Genomic DNA, 11,739 nt, shown 5'->3' with positions numbered 1-11,739 from the left:
TTTTTATTAGATTCTTCTTCGAGTGTAGATTATATAAGTATGTGGCAACAAATGCATTCCTGTACTTTTTCGTAAATGTATAACAAGGATTCGTTTGTCTTCACATAACCTTTGTATTGAAACTGGACGTTATGTTGGTACTAATAGAAATGAAAGAAATTGTATTTTTTTTTTGTGATTTAGGAGTAAACGAGGATGAATTTCATTTCATCCTTCAAGGTAGTAGATATACTGATTTGCGAAAATAAATATATAAAAAATTACTGGTCTAGGCCATCAACTTTTAAATTAATAGAATTATTGTCAGGTGAAAACACAAAACAGCTTTGTAGCTTGGGAAAGTATATACATTTCTCTTTTAAATTAAGAAACAGTTTATTGAATAAAAGATTTTTGTATTGATGAAACTTCTGACGTCACATATTGTTTATTATGCATATTGTTTATATTGTTTGTAATATGCCATATGTATACACGGTCGGGTTGTTGTCGCTTTGACACATTCCCCATTGCCTTTCCAAACTTTATGTACTTGATTATACTGATGAGCCGTAAGGCTCAAGGTTAATAAAGAATTTGAATTTCAACTAAGATTACAAACCTAAGAAATCATATCTTCATTTTAATTCTAGTAATTAGTCAGTGCAAACTTGGTTTACAAGCTTACGAAATCATTTCTTCCCCTGACTAATTATTCAGCGTTAACTTAAATCACAAGCTGAAGAAATCTTATCTTACTCTGACTAATAAGTCAGTGTTAACTTAGGTTACAAGCTGAAGAAATCTTATCTTACTCTGACTAAGTCAGCGTTAACTTAGATTACAAGCTGTAGAAATCTTATCTTACTCTGACTAATACGTCAGCGTTAACTTAGATTACAAGCTGAAGAAATCTTATCTTACTCTGACTAATAAGTCAGCGTTAACTTAGATTACAATCTGAAGAAATCTTATCTTACTCTGACTAATAAGTCAGTGTTAACTTAGATTACAAGCTGAAGAAATCTTATCTTACTCTGACTAATAAGTCAGCGTTAACTTAGGTTACAAGCTGAAGAAATCTTATCTTACTCTGACTAATAAGTCAGCGTTAACTTAGGTTACAAGCTGAAGAAATCTTATCTTACTCTGACTAATAAGTCAGCGTTAACTTAGGTTACAAGCTGAAGAAATCTTATCTTACTCTGACTAATAAGTCAGCGTTAACTTAGGTTACAAGCTGAAGAAATCTTATCTTACTCTGACAAATAAGTCAGTGTTAACTTAGATTACAAGCTGAAGAAATCTTATCTTACTCTGACTAATAAGTCAGCGTTAACTTAGGTTACAAGCTGAAGAAATCTTATCTTACTCTGACTAATAAGTCAGTGTTAACTTAGATTACAAGCTGAAGAAATCTTATCTTACTCTGACTAATAAGTCAGCGTTAACTTAGGTTACAAGCTGAAGAAATCTTATCTTACTCTGACTAATAAGTCAGCGTTAACTTAGGTTACAAGCTGAACAAATCTTATCTTACTCTGACTAATAAGTCAGCGTTAACTTAGATTACAAGCTGAAGAAATCTTATCTTACTCTGACTAATAAGTCAGCGTTAACTTAGATTACAAGCTGAAGAAATCTTATCTTACTCTGACTAATAAGTCAGCGTTAACTTAGATTACAAGCTGAAGAAACCTTATCTTACTCTGACTAATAAGTCAGCGTTAACTTAGATTACAAGCTGAAGAAATCTTATCTTACTCTGACTAATAAGTCAGCGTTAACTTAGATTACAAGCTGAAGAAACCTTATCTTACTCTGACTAATAAGTCAGCGTTAACTTAGGTTACAAGCTGAAGAAATCTTATCTTACTCTGACTAATAAGTCAGTGTTAACTTATATTACAAGCTGAAGAAATCTTATCTTACTCTGACTAATAAGTCAGCGTTAACTTAGGTTACAAGCTGAAGAAATCTTATCTTACTCTGACTAATAAGTCAGTGTTAACTTAGGTTACAAGCTGAAGAAATCTTATCTTACTCTGACTAATAAGTCAGCGTTAACTTAGGTTACAAGCTGAAGAAATCTTATCTTACTCTGACTAATAAGTCAGCGTTAACTTAGGTTACAAGCTGAAGAAATCTTATCTTACTCTGACTAATAAGTCAGCGTTAACTTAGATTACAAGCTGAAGAAATCTTATCTTACTCTGACTAATAAGTCAGCGTTAACTTAGGTTACAAGCTGAAGAAATCTTATCTTACTCTGACTTAGATTACAAGCTGAAGAAATCTTATCTTACTCTGACTAATAAGTCAGCGATAACTTAGATTACAAGCTGAAGAAATCTTATCTTACTCTGACTAATAAGTCAGTGTTAACTTATATTACAAGCTGAAGAAATCTTATCTTACTCTGACTAATAAGTCAGCGTTAACTTAGGTTACAAGCTGAAGAAATCTTATCTTACTCTGACTAATAAGTCAGTGTTAACTTATATTACAAGCTGAAGAAATCTTATCTTACTCTGACTAATAAGTCAGCGTTAACTTAGATTACAAGCTGAAGAAATCTTATCTTACTCTGACTAATAAGTCAGTGTTAACTTAGGTTACAAGCTGAAGAAATCTTATCTTACTCTGACTAATAAGTCAGCGTTAACTTAGGTTACAAGCTGAAGAAATCTTATCTTACTCTGACTAATAAGTCAGCGTTAACTTAGATTACAAGCTGAAGAAATCTTATCTTACTCTGACTAATAAGTCAGCGTTAACTTAGATTACAAGCTGAAGAAATCTTATCTTACTCTGACTAATAAGTCAGCGTTAACTTATATTACAAGCTGAAGAAATCTTATCTTACTCTGACTAATAAGTCAGCGTTAACTTAGGTTACAAGCTGAAGAAATCTTATCTTACTCTGACTAATAAGTCAGTGTTAACTTAGGTTACAAGCTGAAGAAATCTTATCTTACTCTGACTAATAAGTCAGCGTTAACTTAGGTTACAAGCTGAAGAAATCTTATCTTACTCTGACTAATAAGTCAGCGTTAACTTAGGTTACAAGCTGAAGAAATCTTATCTTACTCTGACTAATAAGTCAGCGTTAACTTAGATTACAAGCTGAAGAAATCTTATCTTACTCTGACTAATAAGTCAGCGTTAACTTAGATTACAAGCTGAAGAAATCTTATCTTACTCTGACTAATAAGTCAGTGTTAACTTATGTTACAAGCTGAAGAAATCTTATCTTACTCTGACTAATAAGTCAGCGTTAACTTAGGTTACAAGCTGAAGAAATCTTATCTTACTCTGACTAATAAGTCAGTGTTAACTTATATTACAAGCTGAAGAAATCTTATCTTACTCTGACTAATAAGTCAGCGTTAACTTAGATTACAAGCTGAAGAAATCTTATCTTACTCTGACTAATAAGTCAGTGTTAACTTAGGTTACAAGCTGAAGAAATCTTATCTTACTCTGACTAATAAGTCAGCGTTAACTTAGGTTACAAGCTGAAGAAATCTTATCTTACTCTGACTAATAAGTCAGCGTTAACTTAGATTACAAGCTGAAGAAATCTTATCTTACTCTGACTAATAAGTCAGCGTTAACTTAGGTTACAAGCTGAAGAAATCTTATCTTACTCTGACTAATAAGTCAGCGTTAACTTAGATTACAAGCTGAAGAAATCTTATCTTACTCTGACTAATAAGTCAGTGTTAACTTAGGTTACAAGCTGAAGAAATCTTATCTTACTCTGACTAATAAGTCAGTGTTAACTTAGGTTACAAGCTGAAGAAATCTTATCTTAATCTGACTAATAAGTCAGCGTTAACTTAGATTACAAGCTGAAGAAATCTTATCTTACTCTGACTAATAAGTCAGCGTTAACTTAGGTTACAAGCTGAAGAAATCTTATCTTACTCTGACTAATAAGTCAGCGTTAACTTAGATTACAAGCTGAAGAAATCTTATCTTACTCTGACTAATACGTCAGTGTTAACTTAGGTTACAAGCTGAAGAAATCTTATCTTACTCTGACTAATAAGTCAGCGTTGACTTAGATTACAAGCTGAAGAAACCTTATCTTACTCTGACTAATAAGTCAGCGTTGACTTAGGTTACAAGCTGAAGAAATCTTATCTTACTCTGACTAATAAGTCAGCGTTAACTTAGATTACAAGCTGAAGAAATCTTATCTTACTCTGACTAATAAGTCAGCGTTAACTTAGGTTACAAGCTGAAGAAATCTTATCTTACTCTGACTAATAAGTCAGCGTTAACTTAGGTTACAAGCTGAAGAAATCTTATCTTACTCTGACTAATAAGTCAGCGTTAACTTAGATTACAAGCTGAAGAAATCTTATCTTACTCTGACTAATAAGTCAGTGTTAACTTAGATTACAAGCTGAAGAAATCTTATCTTACTCTGACTAATAAGTCAGCGTTAACTTAGATTACAAGCTGAAGAAATCTTATCTTACTCTGACTAATAAGTCAGCGTTAACTTAGGTTACAAGCTGAAGAAACCTTATCTTACTCTGACTAATAAGTCAGCGTTAACTTAGGTTACAAGCTGAAGAAATCTTATCTTACTCTGACTAATAAGTCAGCGTTAACTTAGGTTACAAGCTGAAGAAATCTTATCTTACTCTGACTAATACGTCAGTGTTAACTTAGGTTACAAGCTGAAGAAATCTTATCTTACTCTGACTAATAAGTCAGTGTAAACTTAGATTACAAGCTGAAGAAATCTTATCTTACTCTGACTAATAAGTCAGCGTTAACTTAGATTACAAGCTGAAGAAATCTTATCTTACTCTGACTAATAAGTCAGCGTTGACTTAGATTACAAGCTGAAGAAATCTTATCTTGCTCTGACTAATAAGTCAGCGTTAACTTAGAATACAAGCTGAAGAAATCTTATCTTACTCTGACTAATAAGTCAGCGTTAACTTAGATTACAAGCTGAAGAAATCTTATCTTGCTCTGACTAATAAGTCAGCATTAACTTAGATTACAAGCTGAAGAAATCTTATCTTACTCTGACTAATAAGTCAGTGTTAACTTAGATTACAAGCTGAAGAAATGTATCTTACTCTGACAAATAAGTCAGTGTTAACTTAGATTACAAGCTGAAGAAATCTGATCTTACTCTGACTAATAAGTCAGTGTTAACTTAGATTACAAGCTGAAGAAATGTATCTTACTCTGACAAATAAGTCAGTGTTAACTTAGATTACAAGCTGAAGAAATCTTATCTTACTCTGACTAATAAGTCAGTGTTAACTTAGATTACAAGCTGAAGAAATGTATCTTACTCTGACAAATAAGTCAGTGTTAACTTAGATTACAAGCTGAAGAAATCTTATCTTACTCTGACTAAGTCAGTGTTAACTTAGGTTACAAGCTGAAGAAATCTTATCTTACTCTGACTAAGTCAGTGTTGACTTAGGTTACAAGCTGAAGAAATCTTATCTTACTCTGACTAATAAGTCAGCGTTAACTTAGGTTACAAGCTGAAGAAATCTTATCTTACTCTGACTAAGTCAGCGTTAACTTAGATTACAAGCTGTAGAAATCTTATCTTACTCTGACTAATACGTCAGCGTTAACTTAGATTACAAGCTGAAGAAATCTTATCTTACTCTGACTAATAAGTCAGCGTTAACTTAGGTTACAAGCTGAAGAAATCTTATCTTACTCTGACTAATAAGTCAGCGTTAACTTAGATTACAAGCTGAAGAAACCTTATCTTACTCTGACTAATAAGTCAGCGTTAACTTAGATTACAAGCTGAAGAAACCTTATCTTACTCTGACTAATAAGTCAGCGTTAACTTAGGTTACAAGCTGAAGAAATCTTATCTTACTCTGACTAATAAGTCAGCGTTAACTTAGGTTACAAGCTGAAGAAATCTTATCTTACTCTGACTAATAAGTCAGCGTTAACTTAGATTACAAGCTGAAGAAATCTTATCTTACTCTGACTAATAAGTCAGCATTAACTTAGGTTACAAGCTGAAGAAATCTTATCTTACTCTGACTAATAAGTCAGCGTTAACTTAGGTTACAAGCTGAAGAAATCTTATCTTACTCTGACTAATAAGTCAGCGTTAACTTAGATTACAAGCTGAAGAAATCTTATCTTACTCTGACTAATAAGTCAGCGTTAACTTAGATTACAAGCTGAAGAAATCTTATCTTACTCTGACTAATAAGTCAGCGTTAACTTAGATTACAAGCTGAAGAAATCTTATCTTACTCTGACTAATAAGTCAGTGTTAACTTAGATTACAAGCTGAAGAAATGTATCTTACTCTGACAAATAAGTCAGTGTTAACTTAGATTACAAGCTGAAGAAATATTATCTTACTCTGACTAATAAGTCATTGTTAACTTAGATTACAAGCTGAAGAAATCTTATCTTACTCTGACTAATAAGTCAGCGTTAACTTAGATTACAAGCTGAAGAAATCTTATCTTACTCTGACTAATAAGTCAGTGTTAACTTTGATTACAAGCTGAAGAAATCTTATCTTACTCTGACTAATAAGTCAGTGTTAACTTTGATTACAAGCTGAAGAAATATTATCTTACTCTGACTAATAAGTCAGCGTTAACTTAGATTACAAGCTGAAGAAATCTTATCTTTATCTGACTTAGTCAGTGTTAACTTAGGTTACAAGCTGAAGAAATCTTATCTTACTCTGACTAAGTCAGTGTTGACTTAGGTTACAAGCTGAAGAAATCTTATCTTACTCTGACTAATAAGTCAGCGTTAACTTAGATTACAAGCTGAAGAAATCTTATCTTACTCTGACTAATAAGTCAGCGTTAACTTAGGTTACAAGCTGAAGAAATCTTATCTTACTCTGACTAATAAGTCAGCGTTAACTTAGATTACAAGCTGAAGAAATCTTATCTTACTCTGACTAATAAGTCAGCGTTAACTTAGGTTACAAGCTGAAGAAATCTTATCTTACTCTGACTAATAAGTCAGCGTTAACTTAGCTTACAAGCTGAAGAAATCTTATCTTACTCTGACTAATAAGTCAGCGTTAACTTAGGTTACAAGCTGAAGAAATCTTATCTTACTCTGACTAATAAGTCAGCGTTAACTTAGGTTACAAGCTGAAGAAATCTTATCTTACTCTGACTAATAAGTCAGCGTTAACTTAGATTACAATCTGAAGAAATCTTATCTTACTCTGACTAATAAGTCAGCGTTAACTTAGATTACAAGCTGAAGAAATCTTATCTTACTCTGACTAATAAGTCAGCGTTAACTTAGATTACAAGCTGAAGAAATCTTATCTTACTCTGACTAATAAGTCAGCGTTAACTTAGATTACAAGCTGAAGAAACCTTATCTTACTCTGACTAATAAGTCAGTGTTAGAAATCTTATCTTACTCTGACTAATAAGTCAGCGTTAACTTAGGTTACAAGCTGAAGAAATCTTATCTTACTCTGACTAATAAGTCAGCGTTAACTTAGATTACAAGCTGAAGAAATCTTATCTTACTCTGACTAATAAGTCAGCGTTAACTTAGATTACAAGCTGAAGAAATCTTATCTTACTCTGACTAATAAGTCAGCGTTAACTTAGGTTACAAGCTGAAGAAATCTTATCTTACTCTGACTAATAAGTCAGCGTTAACTTAGATTACAAGCTGAAGAAATCTTATCTTACTCTGACTAATAAGTCAGCGTTAACTTAGATTACAAGCTGAAGAAATCTTATCTTACTCTGACTAATAAGTCAGCGTTAACTTAGGTTACAAGCTGAAGAAATCTTATCTTACTCTGACTAATAAGTCAGCGTTAACTTAGGTTACAAGCTGAAGAAATCTTATCTTACTCTGACTAATAAATCAGCGTTAACTTAGGTTACAAGCTGAAGAAATCTTATCTTACTCTGACTAATAAGTCAGCGTTAACTTAGGTTACAAGCTGAAGAAATCTTATCTTACTCTGACTGATAAGTCAGCGTTAACTTAGGTTACAAGCTGAAGAAATCTTATCTTACTCTGACTAATAAGTCAGCGTTAACTTAGATTACAAGCTGAAGAAATCTTATCTTACTCTGACTAATAAGTCAGCGTTAACTTAGATTACAAGCTGAAGAAATCTTATCTTACTCTGACTAATAAGTCAGCGTTAACTTAGATTACAAGCTGAAGAGATCTTATCTTACTCTGACTAATAAGTCAGCGTTAACTTAGATTACAAGCTGAAGAAATCTTATCTTACTCTGACTAATAAGTCAGCGTTAACCTAGGTTACAAGCTGAAGAAATCTTATCTTACTCTGACTAATAAGTCAGCGTTAACTTAGATTACAAGCTGAACAAATCTTATCTTACTCTGACTAATAAGTCAGCGATAACTTAGATTACAAGCTGAAGAAATCTTATCTTACTCTGACTAATAAGTCAGCGTTAACTTAGATTACAAGCTGAAGAAACCTTATCTTACTCTGACTAATAAGTCAGCGTTAACTTAGATTACAAGCTGAAGAAATCTTATCTTACTCTGACTAATAAGTCAGTGTTAACTTAGATTACAAGCTGAAGAAATCTTATCTTACTCTGACTAATAAGTCAGCGTTAACTTAGATTACAAGCTGAAGAAATCTTATCTTACTCTGACTAATAAGTCAGCGTTAACTTAGATTACAAGCTGAAGAAATCTTATCTTACTCTGACTAATAAGTCAGCGTTAACTTAGATTACAAGCTGAAGAAACCTTATCTTACTCTGACTAATAAGTCAGCGTTAACTTAGGTTACAAGCTGAAGAAATCTTATCTTACTCTGACTAATAAGTCAGCGTTAACTTAGATTACAAGCTGAAGAAATCTTATCTTACTCTGACTAATAAGTCAGCGTTAACTTAGATTACAAGCTGAAGAAATCTTATCTTACTCTGACTAATAAGTCAGCGTTAACTTAGATTACAAGCTGAAGAAATCTTATCTTACTCTGACTAATAAGTCAGCGATAACTTAGATTACAAGCTGAAGAAATCTTATCTTACTCTGACTAATAAGTCAGCGTTAACTTAGGTTACAAGCTGAAGAAATCTTATCTTACTCTGACTAATAAGTCAGTGTTAACTTAGGTTACAAGCTGAAGAAATCTTATCTTACTCTGACTAATACGTCAGTGTTAACTTAGGTTACAAGCTGAAGAAATCTTATCTTACTCTGACTAATAAGTCAGCGATAACTTAGATTACAAGCTGAAGAAATCTTATCTTACTCTGACTAATAAGTCAGCGTTAACTTAGATTACAAGCTGAAGAAATCTTATCTTACTCTGACTAATAAGTCAGCGTTAACATAGATTACAAGCTGAAGAAATCTTATCTTACTCTGACTTAGATTACAAGCTGAAGAAATCTTATCTTACTCTGACTAATAAGTCAGCGTTAACTTAGATTACAAGCTGAAGAAATCTTATCTTACTCTGACTAATAAGTCAGCGTTAACTTAGGTTACAAGCTGAAGAAATCTTATCTTACTCTGACTAATAAGTCAGCGTTAACTTAGATTACAAGCTGTAGAAATCTTATCTTAATCTGACTAATAAGTCAGCGTTAACTTAGATTACAAGCTGAAGAAATCTTATCTTACTCTGACTAATAAGTCAGCGTTAACTTAGGTTACAAGCTGAAGAAATCTTATCTTACTCTGACTAATAAGTCAGCGTTAACTTAGATTACAAGCTGAAGAAATCTTATCTTACTCTGACTAATAAGTCAGCGTTAACTTAGATTACAAGCTGAAGAAATCTTATCTTACTCTGACTAATAAGTCAGCGTTAACTTAGATTACAAGCTGAAGAAATCTTATCTTACTCTGACTAATAAGTCAGCGTTAACTTAGGTTACAAGCTGAAGAAATCTTATCTTACTCTGACTAATAAGTCAGCGTTAACTTAGATTACAAGCTGAAGAAATCTTATCTTACTCTGACTAATAAGTCAGCGTTAACTTAGGTTACAAGCTGAAGAAATCTTATCTTACTCTGACTAATAAGTCAGCGTTAACTTAGATTACAAGCTGAAGAAATCTTATCTTACTCTAACAAATAAGTCAGCGTTAACTTAGATTACAAGCTGAAGAAATCTTATCTTACTCTGACTAATAAGTCAGCGTTAACTTAGATTACAAGCTGAAGAAATCTTATCTTACTCTGACTAATAAGTCAGCGTTAACTTAGATTACAAGCTGAAGAAATCTTATCTTACTCTGACTAATAAGTCAGCGTTAACTTAGGTTACAAGCTGAAGAAATCTTATCTTAATCTGACTAATAAGTCAGCGTTAACTTAGATTACAAGCTGAAGAAATCTTATCTTACTCTGACTAATAAGTCAGCGTTAACTTAGATTACAAGCTGAAGAAACCTTATCTTACTCTGACTAATAAGTCAGCGTTAACTTAGATTACAAGCTGAAGAAATCTTATCTTACTCTGACTAATAAGTCAGCGTTAACTTAGGTTACAAGCTTACGAAATCATTTCTTCCCCTAACTAATTATTCAGCGTTAACTTAGATTACAAGCTGAAGAAATCTTATCTTACTCTGACTAATAAGTCAGCGTTAACTTAGGTTACAAGCTGAAGAAATCTTATCTTACTCTGACTAATAAGTCAGCGTTAACTTAGATTACAAGCTGAAGAAATCTTATCTTACTCTGACTAATAAGTCAGCGTTAACTTAGATTACAAGCTGAAGAAATCTTATCTTACTCTGACTAATAAGTCAGCGTTAACTTAGGTTACAAGCTGAAGAAATCTTATCTTACTCTGACTAATAAGTCAGCGTTAACTTAGATTACAAGCTGAAGAAACCTTATCTTACTCTGACTAATAAGTCAGTGTTAACTTAGGTTACAAGCTGAAGAAATCTTATCTTACTCTGACTAATAAGTCAGCGTTAACTTAGATTACAAGCTGAAGAAATCTTATCTTACTCTGACTAATAAGTCAGCGTTAACTTAGGTTACAAGCTGAAGAAATCTTATCTTACTCTGACTAATAAGTCAGTGTTAACTTAGGTTACAAGCTGAAGAAATCTTATCTTACTCTGACTAATAAGTCAGTGTTAACTTAGGTTACAAGCTGAAGAAATCTTATCTTACTCTGACTAATAAGTCAGCGTTAACTTAGATTACAAGCTGAAGAAATCTTATCTTACTCTGACTAATAAGTCAGCGTTAACTTAGATTACAAGCTGAAGAAATCTTATCTTACTCTGACTAATAAGTCAGCGTTAACTTAGATTACAAGCTGAAGAAATCTTATCTTACTCTGACTAATAAGTCATTGTTAACTTAGATTACAAGCTGAAGAAATCTTATCTTACTCTGACTAATAAGTCAGCGTTAACTTAGATTACAAGCTGAAGAAATCTTATCTTACTCTGACTAATAAGTCAGCGTTAACCATGATTACAAGTGGAACATATCACATCGTCCTCAACTAATAAGTCAGCGTTAACTTAGATATATAACAGGCTGAAGAAATCATATCTTTCTCTTACTAATAAGTCAGCGTTTACTTGGTTAACAAGCCGAAATAAACAATTTCTTTCTCTAACCAATTAGTCAGTGTTAACTTGGGTTGCAAGCCGTAGAAATCATATCTTTTGCTTACTAATTAGTCAGTGTAAACACATTGTAGTAATCATATCATTTGAGAATCAGTACACTTCTATTTAATGTCACCTGTTTTTTTAAATAAGTAAA

This window comes from Mytilus galloprovincialis, chromosome 5 (assembly GCF_965363235.1).
Source record: "Mytilus galloprovincialis chromosome 5, xbMytGall1.hap1.1, whole genome shotgun sequence".
Taxonomy (NCBI): Eukaryota; Metazoa; Mollusca; class Bivalvia; order Mytilida; family Mytilidae; genus Mytilus; species Mytilus galloprovincialis.
The sequence above is the reverse complement of the archived record's forward strand: the minus strand, read 5'-3'. Positions refer to the sequence as shown.